Genomic DNA, 18,512 nt, shown 5'->3' with positions numbered 1-18,512 from the left:
AGCATGGATCGGGTGGGTTTGCATTAAAATGTGAACTGAATTGATTTTCCTCCTATCCCTACAATGCACCCGGAGATAATGCGAGAACAACTTATGCATCTCTTTTATCACACATCTGCTGTAATGTCCAAATTAATATCCAAAATAATAACACCTGCATCTCTCCTATTAGTATACATATGGATATGTCAAATTCAGGCGTCAATCTCTCTAAGATGGAAGCAGGAAGTTTTCTACTAGAAGCACAGTCCAATCTCCCTTCCTTAGCAGGGCTGGACTGAGGGCCACTTCCACATCCACAGCTCTGCCAGTCTTTTTTTTTAAAAAAAATAACATGTTTTGATTTTCCAGTTATAAAAACAACAACAATACAAAACCAAAACAAAACAAAACAAACTTCCCTCTAGTCCCTTCCTTAGTTCCATTATTTATCGAGATGCTGTGTGTCCATTGTGAAAATTATAACATGTTTAAGTCACCTATTATCCATTCATTAAAAATTACTGTCCCTTCTGCGATTTTACATTTCCAACACTTGCTTTCCTCAGATCTGTACATTTTTGCTAGTTTAACCAGATTTAGATACCATCTATACATCATTTTCATGTAATTTACGGCTCTGCCACTCTTGGTGGCCAGGGTGCAAGGTGGAATAGGGAGCCATTAGCTTCCCCAACCCCAAGTTGGTGCAACAACCAGGCCTGGATGAGGCTGAATGTCATTCTGAATGGCAGCAACAGTGGCTCATGATAGAGTGGCTCATCCTCTCCCTTGGCTCCTTCATAGGGGCCTTCGGCTGTTGACCACCAGCTGGGATCCTGCCGACATCATACATGCATGACCATTCAGAGAGTGGAAGGGGGTGCACTGCACTGACAAACTGCAACTTAGCTGGCAGAGCTGGGTGGGCAGGCACTTCTGCCCAACACAACCCCTCCCAATCTAAGAAGGCCTTGGGTTCCATGTGCTCCAACATTCCTCAGATGAAAATAATAATTTTATAATAATAATAATAATAATAATTTATTATTTATACCCCGCCCATCTGGCTGGGTTTCCCCAGCCACTCTGGGCAGCTTCCAACAGAAAAATAAAACACAGTAATCTATTAAACATTAAAAGCCTTCCTAAACAGGGCTGCCTTCAGATGTCTTCTAAAAGTCTGGTAGTTGTTTTTCTCTTTGACATCTGATGGGAGGGTGTTCCACAGGGCGGGCGCCACCACCGAGAAGGCCCTCTGCCTAGTTCCCTGCAACTTGGCTTTTTCGCAATGAGGGAACCACCAGAAGGCCCTCGGTGCTGGACCTCAGTGTCCGGGCAGAATGATGGAGGTAGAGACGCTCCTTCAGGTATACTGGACCGTATAGAGACATTTCTCACTCCCCCCCCACCTTACCCTCCCCGAGCCCCAATTTTTTTGACCCCTACCCACAGAGCATTTCCACCACTTCACCAACAGGCCACAGCACACACGCCCTCCACCATCCTGAGAAAACCTCTTAATCCCTATTTTATTTTATTTTATTTTATTTTATTTTATTTTTCTTTAGTAGATTTAGTAGATGGGCCTTTTCTGCAGTGGCTCCCCATTCATGGAAAGCTCTCCCCAAGGAGGTTTGCCTGGCACCTTCATTTTACACCTTTAGGCACCAGGCAAAAAGGTTCCTCCTTAACCAGGCCTTTGGCTGACTGACATCCAATGCCCTTTTAAAATGTGTTGGGGCAGGGAGTGGGCTTTACTTGGTTGGTTTTGTTTTTATTATGTATTTTGTGTTTTCATATTGTCTTTTTATGTTGTAACTGCGGTATAGGGCAGTTAGTTAGTTAGTTAATTTATTGTTACGGTTCTCGACCAGCACACACATTTATACATCAAACAATCCAATATACAACTTAAAATATATACAATAAATATAAACTATAGCCATTATAAAAATTATTAGACAATAGAAATTATCACTACTTGGGATGGTACATATAAAAATAATATGTCTAAACTTTCACCATTATAAAATTATTAAATAAAAGCAGGTATCACTACTTGGGCGGGTACAGCAAACAATGGCACTGGAGCATCTTTAGCTCTGTCCTGTAATTTTATGAGCACTACTAACAAGGTCAGCCCAAATTTTTATGGCTCTAGCACAGAACTTGGCTGTAGGGCAGTATATAAATTTAATAAATAAAAATAAATAAATGATGATAATAATATACAAAAAGAACAATGCACAAACACAAAAATTAGAAAGCGGCAATTTTAGATGCAGACCCACAATTTCTTTATTTAAAAAATCAAGACTCCTATATCTCCTCTCTGCTCCCTTTTCTTCCTGCCCAAGGCAGCCCTCCCCTCTGTCTGCCCCCAGAGCCGGCAGAGCATGTGGGGCTGGGCCTCAGGGGCGACAGCCTCTCCCCCTGCTTGCCTGCTCTCCAGCAGCCACTATGAACTATGCAAGGGAGGAGACAAGCAACAACAGCCACGGAGAAGCAACACAATGTTGCTTGGGACAAGTGCTGGCTCTCCACCCCCCACCCCCCACCCCTCAAGTTTAGTGGTAGCAGCACTGGGAGCGGAAATGGGGACATCCCAGGATCAAGTCAGAAGTTGGGATGGCTTTCATGATTCCAGAACTGTCCCTGGAAAACTGGGACATTTGGAGGGTATGGGATTGCTCTGTTCATTACTTCCTCCTAACATCTTCAGCCTTGCATTTTACTTTCATTAATGTCAGCGTTTAATATACTGTTTGATGCAGATGTCTCCCAATCATCAATATTACCTCTGGCATCCAGAAATCCTGACGTTTTCATTTCCTGATAAGGATTTCTGTATCCCCGTTTCACTTACTGATATAAATTCTAAGCATTTCCCTTTGCCTCATCACAATATGGCAACCGCCTTATTTCGAGTGCTGTTGCACAAACACTGGGAACAGGCAAGAGACGTACATTTTACATTTGAAACTTTGACAGATTCGCAGCAGTCCAGTCGCCCCCATTTGCCTCCTTGCTAAAGCCTTTCAATGGCTCATATGATTTATTCATCCCAGAGTTCACCTGGAAGGCCTCCCAGTAACACTCTTTGAGTTGGCTCCACCATTAAAATTTTATACATCATTGTGCAGCTGACAGATTGAACTCAGGCAAGTCATTGCTGCAGAAAAGGCTTTGAAGGGTTCAATGGTACCTGGAAATAACCTATGAGGTATGAGAGAGCACAGGCCTAAACTGTCCTCTTTTCCTTTCAGCTTCCTGAAAGAGATATGCAGCCTATGTTCCCTTTGAAGTTTCATAGGGTACAAGTTTGTTAATTGAAAAGCAAGATCTTCGTAAGCAGTCACAATGTTCTTCACACTCACATGGAACAGTTTTAATGATTTTTCCCTCTAAAATGCAATGGGGCTGCATTTTCTAGTGATACATGGTGGAAGGGGAGAGAGATTATCGCTCTGCTAAATCTAACACAAACTATAATTTTGGGTAAACAGTGCTACCCTACATACTGCTGCCACTTACGAAAATTAAGATATATAAACATTAAACACAAGACCAAGAATATGACCGAACAAGCAATTATCAGCTTTTCACTGTTTGAATGTCAAACTAACTCTTTTAGGGGTTTTTTTTAATCACAATGGTACATGAATATCATTTTATCCATGTTGTTTTTAATTGTATATTGCGTGTATTCTGTTGCTATAGCTGTCAGCTATGCAAATAAAGCTTATTGATTGATTGAATATCAGTTTCTAATTGAACAACTTTTCTGTCTTCCCTTCTAGTTCAGAGCTGAACTCTTTTATTCCTCCGCTACTCGGGGAGGCATCTTTTGTCACAAGTGTCGAAACTGTTTGTGGAATTCACATGTGGTACAAAGATTGGAATCCAAGGGAGGAAAATCCAGCTAGCCAGAGCTGTAGGAAAACTAGGTTTAGTTCTATGGTGGTCCTGTGGGTTAAACCACTGAGCCTAGGGCTTGCCGATCAGAAGGTCGGCGGTTCGAATCCCCGCGACGGGGTGAGCTCCTGTTGTTCAGTCCCAGCTCCTACCAACCTAGCAGTTCAAAAGCACACAGTGCAAGTAGATAAATAGGTACCACTCCGGCGGAAAGGTAAACAGCATTTCTGTGCACTGCTCTGGTTTTGCCAAAAGTGGCTTAGTCATGCTGGCAACATGAGCCAGAAAACTGTCTGTGGGCAAACGCCGGCTCCCTTGGCCAGTAAAGCGAGATGGGATCCACAACCCCAGAGTCGTTCGTGAGTGGACTTAATTGTCAGGGGTCCCTTTACCTTTACCAAAATGAAATTCCTGTGCAAGGGACCAGATCATGGTTTTGTTAGTCTTTTGAAAAGTTGATACGGTATAACCCATTAAATTAGGCTGTGCACCATTTACAAAACAATCCTGACCTTTGATCCATTTTGATGGTGTAGTTATTTTTATTAATTTATTTATTAACATGTTTATTTGATAAAGAACAAACATTACCAGGACAGCATCATGTGGCAACACATGGATAAAATGACACTGAACCATTCAGATTAACAGGTAAGTAACAAAAGTTACAGTTAAATCCCCAACCGCCAACTAATTCTCCAAAATAGCTTGAAGTGGAAATCACTGATCTCACAACAGGACTGGTCCTCTGCATTTTAGGTAAAAGTGAAGGACTCTGGATGGTTAAGGCCAGTTGAATTTGATGGTGGGGTGCCGCACTTATCTCCGCTTTCAGGCTGAAGAAGCCAGTGTTTGTCCGCAGACAGCTTTTCAGGGTCATGTGGCCAGCATGACTAAACCACTTCTGGCGCAATGGGGCACCGTGAGGGGAACCAGAGCACACAGAAACACCGTTTACCTTCCTGCCACAGTGGTACCTATTTATCTACTTGCACTGGCATGCTTTCAAACTGCTAGGTTGGCAGGAGCTGGGACAGAGCAACAGAAGCTCACCCAGTTGCGGGGATTCAAACCACCAACCTTCTGATCGGGAAGCCCAAGAGTCTCAGTGGTTTAGACCACTGCGCCACCTTCAACCCTTTGCATTCTATACTTCTGGTCAACATGGCACCGAGGTATTTGGCTGAGCTCTCACAGGCCATCTTTTTAATTGCTTTTATTGCTTGATTGGGGTCTGCCTGTTAGTTTTTCTTTTATAGGGGACAAGGATCTTTATGTGTCCTTTGGTCCCCAGGAGCTAAAAGCTCCCAGCAGCCCTTTGCAAACCAGAGTTTCTAGGACTCTTTGAAGGAAGCTATTCTTGTTTAAAGTGGTATAATACTGTTTTGAATATAAAGTGCAGGTGAGTCCTTGGTTTTGCTTGGAGTAGATTATTGAAATCAATGGGACCTTAGTTAGTCACTGATTTGTACAGCTCAACTCTGTCTGGATCCAGCCCACTGTGTGCTTTGCTTTACCTTCAAGAAGAGTAACAACTGCAAAAATGTACGTATTTCTCCAAATATATGTTGTTTCCTTCCAGTTCTGAATGGACAAACCACTGGTAGATAGCTCACTACTGTCTTCTTCTTGGCAGTGGAGGCTGAGGATGCATAAAAATACAGCTCTACTTTTTTATTACAGCTGCTTGGCTTCTGAGTTTTGAAAGCTTGAGAAGAGCAGGTCATCTAGTGTAGGCCTTCTCCTCTCTCTTAAGTGACACTTTCCCCAAAACTTAACTATGAACAAAAAAATTAAATATATCAGAAGAGTCCTACATAAAATGTGCTAATGTTTAGTCTCAGCTTCTAGGCTAGCTGGAGACTGGTGGAAACAAAAACAATCCCAAAGTTGTAAATTATTTTTTTTTCTCTGCCAGCAATCAACTGCTCTTGCCTAAAGGGGTTGCCCAACTCATGCCAAATCTGTAAGGCTACCGTTAACGTATCAAAGAGAAGCCAAGGGCCATGGTCCAGGGAATAGGAGTGTAGCCAAGAACGAGTGTTAATCGGAGAGAAGTAACGGTTAGGGAAAATCCAGAGGATTAATCAGAGATTGAAGCTTTTGGGAGCTTTTCAATATAGCTCAAAAGTATGCATGAAGGAAAGGAAACACTGAGGTGTAGCTATGCGTGGAAGAATCTGTCATGTTTCGTTCGCTCATGTTCTTATTTTTCAACTCTTAAAGTCAATTCTCCACATTTTGCATAAATTTGCATTTTAAAATTATTATTATTATTATTATTATTATTATTATTATTATTATTATGCCGCCCTATACCCGCAGGTCTCAGGGTGGTTTACAGGATAATAATAATAATAATAATAATAATAATAATAATAATAATAATAATAGTAATAATAATAATAATATATTATTTATACCCCGCCCATCTGGCCAGGTTCCCCCAGCCACTCTGGGCGGCTTCCAACAAAATATTAAAATACAGAATCCATGAAACATTAAAAGCTTCCCTAAACAGGGCTGCCTTGAGATGCCTTCTAAAGATCTGGTAATTGTTATTCTCTTTGACCTCTGGTGGGAGGCCATTCCACAGGGTGGGTGCCACTACCGAGAAGGCCCTCTGCCTGGTTCCTTGTAACTTGGCTTCTCGTAGCGAGGGAACCGCCAGAAGGCCCTCGGCGCTGGACCTCAGTGTCCGGGTAGAACGATGGGGGAGGAGACGCTCCTTCGGGTATACTGGACCGAGGCCGTTTAGGGCTTTAAAGGTCAGCACCAACACTTTGAATTGTGCTCAGAAACGTACTGGGAGCCAATGTAGGTCTTTCAGGAACGGTGTTATTTGGTCTCGGCAGCTGCTCCCAGTCACCAGTCTAGCTGCCGCATTCTGGGTTGTAGTGTCTGGGTCACCTTCAAAGGTAGCCCCACATAGAGCACATTGCAGTAGTCCAAGTGAGAGATAACTAGAGCATGCACCACTCTGGCGAGACAGCCTGCAGGCAGGTAGGGTCTCAGCCTGCGTACCAGATGGAGCTGATAAACAGCTGCCCTGGACACAGAATTGACCTGCACCTCCATGGACAGCTGTGAGTCCAAAATGACTCCCAGGCTGCGCACCTGGTCTTTCAGGGGCACAGTTACCCCATTCAGGACCAGGGAGTCCTCCACACCCGCCCGCCTCCTGTCCCCCACAAACAGTACTTCTGTCTTGTCAGGATTCAATCTCAATCTGTTAGCCGCCATCCATCCTCCAACCGCCTCCAAGCACTCACACAGGACCTTCACCGCCTTCACTGGTTCTTATTTAAAAGAGAGGTAGAGCTGGGTATCATCAGCATACTGATGGACACCCAGCCCAACCCCCCTGATGATCTCTCCCAGCGGCTGCATATAGATGTTAAAAAGCATGGGGGAGAGGACGGAACCCTGAGGCACCCCACAAGTGAGAGCCCAGGGGTCTGAACACTCAACCCCCACCACCACTTTCTGAACACGACCCAGGAGGAAGCAGCGGAACCACTGTATGACAGTGCCCCCAGCTCCCAAACCCTTTAGATGGTCCAGAAGGATGTTATGGTTGATGGTGTCAAAAGCTGCTGAGAGATCCAGCAAGACTAGGATAAAATCACAATATAAAAACACAGATAATACATAATCAAAATAAAAACAAGAAGAATTCAGTTTAGTCATATATGTAGTTGTGATTCGGGAAATGCTATTTTTAATGTTTAATGTTTAATAAAGTATTGTATTTTAATATTTCTGTTGGAAGCCGCCCAGAGTGGCTGGGGAAACCCAGCCAGATGGGTGGGGTATAAATAAATTTATTATTATTATTATTATTATTATTATTATTATTATTATTATTATTACACACACACACCCCAAATAAGGTTGGCTCATATAAATATGTCCATCACTGTGTTTTAGTATTCCCAGGAGCTCTTTTCATTTAATTATAAATTTTCTTATGGTTTCTTGATTTAGCAAACACTGGCAAGGCTGTTTCTTTATGAAGTGTATTTTAATTAATAGCTGGTTCATGTATGGCTCCAAGCTTCCTACTGGACCACGAATAGCAGATCAATGACACTTGATTGCTTGGGAAATGACAATGTATCTCAAGCTTTTATTTTTCTTAAGAATCTTTAAAAGCTTATAATTAGTTCTCTATTTTGGTATGATATATCGCACGCATGAACTAGGAAGAATAGTTTAAAATAGGCACTACTAATTATCTTCACAAAATAGTGTTATCAATTCTCCTAAAATACAATAAATGAAAGTATTTCCAATATATTGGGTGCTTGATCCCATGTATATATATGCTTCTGAGCTGTGGCAGGAGTGGAGACTCCTTTTCCAGTCCAAGGGTTAGTCTTGGCGGTTATTTTAATTTGGGTATAACTGTAAACTGTTTATTATTGTTGTTGTCATTGACATTATTGGTTTCTATTGATTTATTGGTTTGTTTGTTTCCTGTACAGTTGTACCTTGGTTCTCAAATGGCTTTGTTGTCAAACAAATTGGCTCCCAAATGCCGCAAACCCGGAAGTAAGTTTTCCAGTTTGCGAACGTTTTTGGCAAGTCAACCCCCCGACACGGCTTCTGTTTGAGTGCAGGAAGCTCCTGCCTTGGTATTTGAATGGTTTCAGGAGTTGATCGGACTCCCGGAACAGATTGAACTCGAGAACCAAGGTTACCACTGCATAGGATATTCTGTTCATTAATGTTTGATGTTTTGTTGTGGTTTTATATATGCTGTAAGCTGCCCAGAGTGACTGGGGAAACACAGCCAGATGGGCAGGTAATAATAATAATAATAATAATAATAATAATAATAATAATAATAATAATATATTTATACTCCGCCCATCTGTCTGGGTTTCCCCAGCCACTCTGGGCGGCTTCCAACAGAAAAATGAAATAAAATAATCTATTAAACATTAAAAGCCTCCTTAAACAGGGCTGCCTTCAGATGTCTTCTAAAAATCTGGTAGCTGTTTTTCTCTTTGACATCTGATAGGAGGGCGTTCCACAGGGCGGGCGCCACCACCGAGAAGGCCCTCTGCCTGGTTCCCTGCAACCACCACATTCCTTTATGGGCAGCCTAGCTAGAGGGAAAAGTAGATGGAGCAACATACCTGACCTTTATCTTTGTACAGTAGGCTACACAAAACTCTGAGGTTTCTACATACTTCCTCACTTCCTGCACATGAGGAAGTATTATGTGCATTTTCCACACATATGGCTCTATCACAATTTTTAAGCGGAAGGCTTGATGGGAATGCATTATTGCCTATCCTACTCCACCCTGCCAATGAAGACTCCATTTGGGTAACAGAGCCATTCACCGCTCTTTATGAACTACTGCCGAATATAATCTTCACTACTGAGATGGTTTTTATGAAGGTTATCTTCATGGAAAAGTACTTTTCTAAAGCTCTAAAAATGAAATAAAACTGGAGGAGCCTGGGGATATCAGCAGTAAGGCAGACTAGCCCTTTTCTAGCTTTTAAGATCCGGAAGAACCCTGGTCAAATGCAAGAAGGTAAACCACCCCTCGAATCATTCCAACATTTTTGATAGGGCTAAAAAATAATAAATCAAGCCACTCCCTTAATAATCAAAAGCTATAGAAAAAAATGACTCTTTAAATTTATGATAGGTGTACTTTGCATCAAAAAGGGGGGAGTATGTTTTATTTCATACTACTACTACTACTACTACTAATAATAATAAATTTATACCCCACCTATCTGGCTAGGTTTGCCCAGCCACTCTGGGCGGCTTCCAGCAAAATATTAAAAATTCAATGAAACATCAGACATTAAAAACCTCCCTAAACAAGGCTACCTTCAGATGTCTTCTAAACATCAGATAGTTGTTATTTCCTTGACATCTGGTGGGAGGGTGTTCCACAAGGTGGGGGCCACTGCCGAGAAGGCCCTCTGTCTGGTTCCCTGTAACCTCACTTCTCACAGTGGGGGAACTGCCAGAAGGCCCTTGGAACTGGACCTCAGTGTCTAGGCTGAATGACGGGGGGGGGGGTAGAAATGCTCCTTTAGGTATACTGGGCTGAGGCCGTTTGGGGCTTTAAAGGTCAACACCAACACTTTGAATTGTACTCAGAAATATACTGGGAGTCAATGTAGGTCTTTCAGGACCAGTGTTATATGATCTCAGTGGTCACTCCCAGTCACCAGTGTAGTTGCCACATTCTGGATTAGTTGTAGTTTCTGGGTCACCTTCAAAAGTAGCCCCACGAAGATTGCATTGCAGTCGTCAAAGTGGGAGATAACCAGAGCATGCACCACTCTAGTGAAACAATCCGCGGGCAGGTAGGGTCTCAGCCTGCATACTAGATGGAGCTGGTAGACAGCTGCCCTGGGCACAGAATTGACCTGTGCCTCCACAGACAGCTGTGAGTCCGAAATTACTCCCAGGCTGCCCACCTGGTCCTTCAGGGGCACAGTCACCCCATTCAGGACCAGGGAGTCCTGCAAACCCACCCGCCCCCTGTCCTTTAAAAAACAGTACTTCTGTCTTGTCAGGATTCAACCTCAATCTGTTAGGCACCATCCATCCTCCAACCACCTCCAGACACTCACACAGGACCTTCACTGCCCTCACTGGTTCTGATTTAAAGGAGAGGTAGAGCTGGGTATCATCCACATATTGATGAACACCCAGCCCAAACCCCCTGGTGATCTCTCCCAGCAGCTTCATATAGATGTTAGAAAGCATGGGGCAGAGGACGGAACCCTGAGGCACCCCACAAGTGAGAGCCCAGGGCTCTGAACACTCGCCCCCCATCACCACTTTCTGGACACGACCCAGGAGAAGGAGTGGAACCTCTGTATAACAGTGCCCCCCAGCTCCCAGCCCCTCGAGATATGTTTATTAGCATTATCTGCTTTCTCCTATCATCATTCTTGTCTTTTCTTTTTATAAAAAACCCTTACTTTATCCAGCCAGTCAACAGTAAACTAAAACAATAAGGACTACAGCACATTCTTATTCGATTTACATTTATTGGATGTAATGGTGCTTTGCAATGTCATGGAAGAATATTAGGTGTACGGGGGGGGGGGGAGAGACTGAAAAATGACTTTATGTCACATAATGCAGTGTTTCTTCCCTAAGGTGACACTTAATGATTAAAATACTACAGAGCTCGCAAAAGTATATTCTACCAAATGGATGCTTCAAAGATATTACTGGGCTCTGAAAACCATAGTTTTATGAGAGGATTTAGGGATGTCTTTTTATAAGAAGCCTCACCAATATACAATATCCAGAATCATTTTACAAAACAGTCTCGCCTTCAGCACCATAATGACGTAAACGGCGCAGCAGCCAAAAGAAATACTAATACAGTACAATACAATTAGAACTCAGTCCTAAACACATTTATAAGGCAGGAAGCACCATTGAAGACAGTGAGGCCTACTTCTAATTAAGCATTTGTAGGATTGTTCTGGTTATTGATATATGACCAATATAAGTAGAGCCAGGCCCCCTGTACAGCTGCATGCTTTACTTTGATCAGAAATATAACTATTCCAGTCATCTAAGCCCCACATCAACATTTCTTCAGTTTCAGGAGATACAGTAACCCAGGAGTTGCTTATGTGGTGCCCTCCTGATGTCATTGGAGTAAAAAAAGGTAAAAAGGTAAATGTAAGGAACCCCTGGATGGCTGTTGTTGTTGTTGTTTAGTCGTTTAGTCGTGACCCCCATGGACCAGAGCACTGCCTCCCGCAGTTTGGTCAGACTCATGTTCGTAGCTTTAAGAACACTGTCCAATCATCTCGTCCTTTGTCGTCCCCTTCTCCTTCTTTCCCAACATCAGGGTCTTTTCCAGGGAGTCTTCTCTTCTCGTGAGGTGGCCAAAATATTGGAGCCTCAGCTTCACAATCTGTCCTTCCAGTGAGCACTCAGGACTGATTTCCTTCAGAATGGATAGGTTTGACCTTCTAGGTTTAGAGGAGACTCTCAAGAGTCTCCTCCAGCACCATAATTCAAAAGCATCAATTCTTCGGTGATCAGCCTTCTTTAACCTGGATGGTTAAGTGCAGTCAAAGGTGACTATGGGGTTGCGGTGCTCATCTTGCTTTCAGGCCGAGGGAGCCGCCATTTGTCCACAGACAGCTTTCCGGGTCATGTGGCCAGCATGACTAAACTGCTTCTGGCTCAACGGGACACCATGACAGAAACCAGAGTGCACGGAAACAGCGTTTACCTTCCTGCTGTGGTGGTACCTATTTATCTACTTGCACTGGTTTGCTTTTGAACTGCTAGGTTGGCAGGAGCCGGGACAGGACAATGGGAGCTCACCCTATCATGGGGATTCGAACTGCCAACCTTCTGATCGGAAGGCTCAAGCGGCTCAGTGGTTTAGACCACAGCTCCACCTGTGATCAATGCAATGATCAATGCAACCAATAGCAGTAGAAGTCTATGCATTCCAATGCTCCCCCCCCGAAAAAAGAACTGTAGCTAAAGGCTCACCAAGGGTGATAGGCAATGGAGGGGTAGAAAAAGTCAATCCTTTGCAGGTTACCAGTCCTCTTATTCTCTTCTCTCACAGCCATAGGTGCTGAGTAGGGTAAGGTAAAAAGGTTAAGGTCAAGGACCCCTGGATGGTTAAATTCAGTCAAGGGTGATTATGGGGTTGTGACGCTCATGTCACTTTCAGGCCGAGAGAGCTGGCATTTGTACACAGACAGCTTTCCAGGTCATGTGGCCAGCATGACTAAACCACTTCTGGCTCAATGGGACACCATGACGGAAACCAGAGCGCATGGAAATGCCATTTATCTTCCTGCCAGAGCAGTACCTATTTATCTACTTGCACTGGTGTGCTTTCAAACTTCTAGGTTGGGAGGAGCTGGGACAGAACAGCAGGAGCTCTTCTGGGGATTCGAATCGCCAACCTTCCAGTCGGCAAGCCCAAGAGGCTCAGTGGTTTAGACCACAGTGCCACCCGTGAGTACAATGTCAAACTATCTGGGCCTGACTTGAGTTTACATCAGTAAGTAGGCTTCAATTCTGGATTTTTGGACGCTCTTTCCCAAATGGGGCCTCATGAGTACTTTATAGTACTTTGCAGTACTAACTATTCACTAGAAAAGAACAGCACCTCTGCAACCCAGTAATTGTAATGAATGTGTACTAAGATTGCCACATAATACATTGCCTTCTGTGGATGACCAATCTGTGAGAATTGTGAATGTTCTTATTTTGAGGAATCCAAGGTGAAGGCAAGAATTACTTAGCCTTATGCCTGCCAGCCACATCTCCTGCCCAAAGCTTTTAAGTTCATTTTATAGAAGCCTATACAATAAACCAAGGTTTGTTTTGGCCACCTCAGTCTAAACGTGTGTGTGTGTGGGGGGGTGCTATTTCCCTTCTCCCTTCTTGTTATGCTACTAAAATACTGTGTTGGCTGCTTTATTTTTTTTAAAAAAAAAGTAAGAAGGCAGATGAGATAAAGTTAAAGGAAATAAGACATATAAAGGCTTAGAATACAACTTTGGCTGTTATCCTCTGTTCGCTTACCTAATAGCAAGACACAATGAAGGCAGTGGACCTCTGAGCATTCCTGCATATGATTGCATTGGCGGATTAAAAACTACATAGAGGTGAACTGTGCAATATGCTTATTTAGGGCAAAATCAACCATCACCCATCATTTTAAAAAGCCTTTGAGCTCCTTTCCATACAGGACAAAGGGCATTTGTAGGTCTTGTTTACGAGAGAATTGTGCTATAAATGTGTTTGTGTGTGGTCCTTTAATAACAGCAGATCTATGTTGTTGAACAAAACCCAGGCAATGGAGAGAGAACAAAATTGAACCCACTTACTTTGACGGTGCTATTTCCAAGTGCTATTTCAAGTTCAGCAATCAAAGTCCAGTCTTAAGCTTCAGAGCTTTAACTTTGAGGCAGTGTTAATTTGAGAGAGCTCTGTCCGCTGAGGTTCTGCTTCAGAAAGAGTTACAGAACACGTACTGTCATTCCTTTATAATTAGTGTTCACTGCCATGTTGTGTTCTTCTTAGACGGTTATTTCCCTTTCTTCAGAGAGCTGTCTTTCTTTTTCTCTGCGTGTCTTGATTGAGAGGATACAGAGTCTCTTAAAAGTTCATTTGAGTCCCAATCATACCATTAATGATACCTCAGGGATAGTATGTCCTTTCTTCAGGCTATACTGTGCAAGGTTATTCTTGTTAGCAGTGACTGCTGGCAATGAAAACTGAGAACACACCAAGTTCAAAATGGATTCTGTCTTTCAAGCTCTTCCTATAATGACTCCATGTTATCCCCTAGTTTTAAACTTTAATCAGCTTCATCAGATTTAGATAAAACCCAGTTTTCTCCCCAATAACTTTTTCTAAAATGTCAAATTAAACTTGATGACTCACACATTACACAAAGTGGCATAAAGCAGTCTTTCCCCACCATATTGATCTGCCCCTACTTCATGCAAAGCAGCCCATCTCTGCCCAAAACAGCAGTGGAATGTCTCTATATCATCTTGGAGCGTGTTGGCATTTTGCATTGTTCTTCCAATGGCAAAAACTGACTGCAGTTTTTAAGAGTTGCAGTTGGTTCTCCATCCCTTCAATCCGTGTGAATTCAGCAACTCAGGTTTGCAATTGACATAGCAGACAAACATACCATCAGCAAATCAATTAGCTGCTCAGTTGCAGAAGGGATAAGAATCCTGCTGGTAGACTCCAACTCCTGTCAACCCAGTCAGATGGGTGGGGTACAAATAAATAAATAAATAAATAAATAAATAAATAAATAAATAAATAATAATCAACCAGCTCGGTCAACCCTCAGGGATTATAGGAGTTGCGGCCCAACAGCATGAAGAGGACATCACAGGTTCCCCATCTCTGAGCTGAGGAGTCCCAATTGGATATGGCCATAGAGAGTGCTGTTCCATTCCTAATACCGTATTGGCCTGAATATAAGCTGCACCTACAAATAAGCCACAACCTTTAAAATTTGGTGGCTTTGGGGAGGCTTGGGAGCCGCAGACAGGATGGGTGCCATTGCCCTGCGCTCCTGGGATGCTCCGGGGGGGGGGAGCCACGCCGCTTTGCTTGTGGTGTAATGTCGTGAATATAAGCCACACTTTAACTTTTCACGACCGGAATTTGGGGGGGGGGAGTGTAGCTTATATTCGGGCCAACACAGTACTATTTCAAGGCTACGTTCTTCTAGAAACCAGAAGCATTGTTATACTTCCAATGTATTTGTAACCCTTTGTGAATCTCTATCCTGTCCTCGAGACTCCAACTAATGAGCTGTCCAAATTAGCTACTGCTGTTTGTTCCTCAGCATTGTAAATCGAACGGTACATTGGGATGAAATGCGGTGAGGATGTGACCACTACCCACAGTGGCGGACCTTGGGATCTAAAATTTCACTGGCACCCTGTGTGACCCCAGAATTCAATGACCCTCTGCCTCTCACACTCCATTCTAAATAATAGATGTACATAATTTTTTAATTGCTTTAAATGTGTGACATTTTATACAGGTTTTCTCCTGTGTGCTAGTTGCATTATGTTCAGATATGACATTTTCTTCACCACTTTTTCTATCTTGATATAGTGAGGAATTGTATTATTTTTCTATTCTTAATACTGTACCACATTCCTGCTCAGAAACTGCTCGCTTCCTTGTCTTTCTTTCCCAGCATGAAGTGTATCCATTTATCACTGCCTATTGCCTCTTCTTTCAGCTTCCAGAAATGTGGAAGACCTCCTAGCCACCATTTCTGCTGTGGCCATAAGATGCTATATTTTCTAATGGCAACAGTAATAGCTGAAGATCAAAGACTTTATCCTGCAAAGCTGTTTCACCCCCCCCCCCAAAAAAAATTCTACAGTAGCTTGTTCCACTCCATCCTATTCCTGGCAGGTCGGAGGCAATGATCCAGTGCTGTTCTGCCGCTGTGCATAAACAATTTTTGTCCTTACATTTAGCTCCAACCGCCAGGTTTGTGCCAACTTCCCTGGAATAGTAGTGGCACAAACTGAAGTGGATATCACATAATGTGATAAGTGGATAATTCTCCTCCCGTAATTTCCATTTGAAGCATTTCAGTACTGCTGCACTCAGATGGAATGTACAACAGTGGCTGTTTCCATCTCTGCACTCGTTTTCACAGGGTCAGGAATAAGAGATTGGCTACAACCTTTTCGCAAAGTGCACGGCCCAAAGCCTTTTATTGAGTTAATGCAAAATTGGGCCTGCACGAGAATGACACTACCATGTTGCAGTCAGTCGTGGAAATTGGTAAACAGGCTTCATGAAATCTGCTAGTTCTGTATGTTTCACCTGCCCTTAATAAAGCCTGAGAGAAAGCAGTGCATGTTTCCGGGGTGGGGTGGGGTGAGAGTGGGGGATAGTTGTGTGAAATTTGGAAAGAAAGCATATAAGTACTAAAACAGGCATCCCCCAAACTTCGGCCCTCCAGATGTTTTGGACTTCAATTCCCATCGTTCCTGACCACTGGTCCTATTAGCTAGGGATCATGGGAGTTGTAGGCCAAAACATCTGGAGGGCCGCAGTTTGGGGGTGCCTGTACTAAAATGACGCTGCTTCAGTTTGCTATCTGATAAAGGACAAGTGGGAGAGCTGTGGCCCTCCAGATCTTGGCCATTGACACTTCCCATTGATCATGCTGGCCGATGGGAGTTGGAGCCCAGCATTAGGAGGGCCACAGATTCCCTACTCCTTCAACAAGTGTTGGTGTCTCTTAATCTCTCTCTTTAAGACATACCCATAAAATAAGCCGTAGCAGGATTTCTAAGCATTTGCCCAATATAAGCCATACCCCGAAAATAAGACATAGTGATAGGCGCAGTTCTGGAGGGCGCCAAGGAAGAGGCGAGGCTGGACGCGTTATAAAGAAATAAGACATCCCCTGAAAATAAGCCATAGTGTGTCTTCTTGAGGAAAAATAACTATAAGACAGTGTCTTATTTTTGGGGAAACACGGTATTATGGATGTACAATCTGTATTGTTGTATTGGCACTGTTGATGCAGGTTTGCCATGGCCTTTGCTAGAACAACTAACATATATATATATATTATAAAGTTAATATAAAGGTAAAGGTAAAAGTTAAAAGAACCCCTGGATGGTTAAGTCCACTCAAAGGCAACTATGGGGTTGCAGTGTTCATCTCGCTTTTAGGCCGAGGGAACTGGTGTTTGTCCGACAGACAGTTTTCCGGGTTATGTGGCCAGCATGAGTAAACTGCTTCTGATGCAATGGGACAGCATGATGGAAACCAGAGCACACGGAAACGCCGTTTACCTTCCCGCTGCAGCGGTACCTATTTATCTACTTACACTGGCGTGCTTTCAAACTGCTAGTTCGGCAGGAGAAAAGGTTAATATATTCCAAGGGAGTCCACTGAGCTTGATCTAACTGAAAGTGCCACATGTAATATATGACCCAGAAAGTAATGAAAAGTTGCACCTATTTGTTCCTGCATCTACTTCTTGTCTTTTTCAGAGTCAAAGGGGGAAAAATATATTTTACTTCTATGTGAAACAGATGCCAAGCCATGAAATAGAGGCGGGCAAAAACCAATGTTGTGGAATGTTTGGTAAACAGATTGATAATATCCTTTCCTTACTTAAAGTATATTTTAGCTCACTGACAGGGCATAGTAGTTTTAAATAGAGTTCTGTTGGATCTGATGAGATATGACCAAAGTACTGGCTCACTCAGGGAGAAATCGAAGCCCATGATATGCCGGATGAGTGCAGTTTGGAATAGGAGGATATCTGGTTGAGTTGAGAAATGGGGGCTAGATGGGTCGGGGGAGATATATTTATTTCAAAGTCCACTCAGTTTGCTAAGGTGATTTAGCAATCTAGAGTAAGTTACAATGGCAAAAAGGATGTTGTAAGTAAAAATCTATTTTAAAGGCTTAAATGGTTTTAGACCACCTTTTAGTACATGATCTTTTTGGACTCGACCAGAGAGACTCCTCTTCCAAATTCAACCCATATCAGTAGATCTTGGGTTTCGATTGCTCTCTTCATCTGTAAATTGCTCTGAGAGTTTTGACTGGAAAGCAGCTAATAAAAAAAAGTTTTGGGGAGAATATATATACGTTTGTGTGTGTGTGTGTGTGTGTGTGTGTGATTGCTTGCACCTCACTTTTGATTTGTATGCCACTTAGATTCAATTATATATCTTGATGGATCATAGTTGATGAATTTCCTAAATAAAATCAATACTAATAAACAACAACAGTAATAATAATTGTATCCCACCCGTCTGACTGAGTTGCCCTAAATACTCTGGGTGGATTCCAACAGATAATTTGCAGTGTCTATTGTGTTCACTTCCAAGCCAAACCATGAGGTATGCTACCACTGATTCAATTTTACAAAAAGGTAAGAGAGGAAGATAGATAGTGACTTGTCCAAGGTACCACAATGAATGTGGGGCAGACATGATAGTTGAACAGAGGGCTCACTGGCCAATGTCCAATCCTCCACAAACTGGACCAGAATATTTGAATACTGAGGGTGAAACGAGGTTTTATATACAGGGCTAGGCATGAAAACAGCT

Source organism: Zootoca vivipara, chromosome 4 (genome assembly GCF_963506605.1).
Source record: "Zootoca vivipara chromosome 4, rZooViv1.1, whole genome shotgun sequence".
In the NCBI taxonomy this organism is placed as follows: Eukaryota; Metazoa; Chordata; class Lepidosauria; order Squamata; family Lacertidae; genus Zootoca; species Zootoca vivipara.
The sequence above is the reverse complement of the archived record's forward strand: the minus strand, read 5'-3'. Positions refer to the sequence as shown.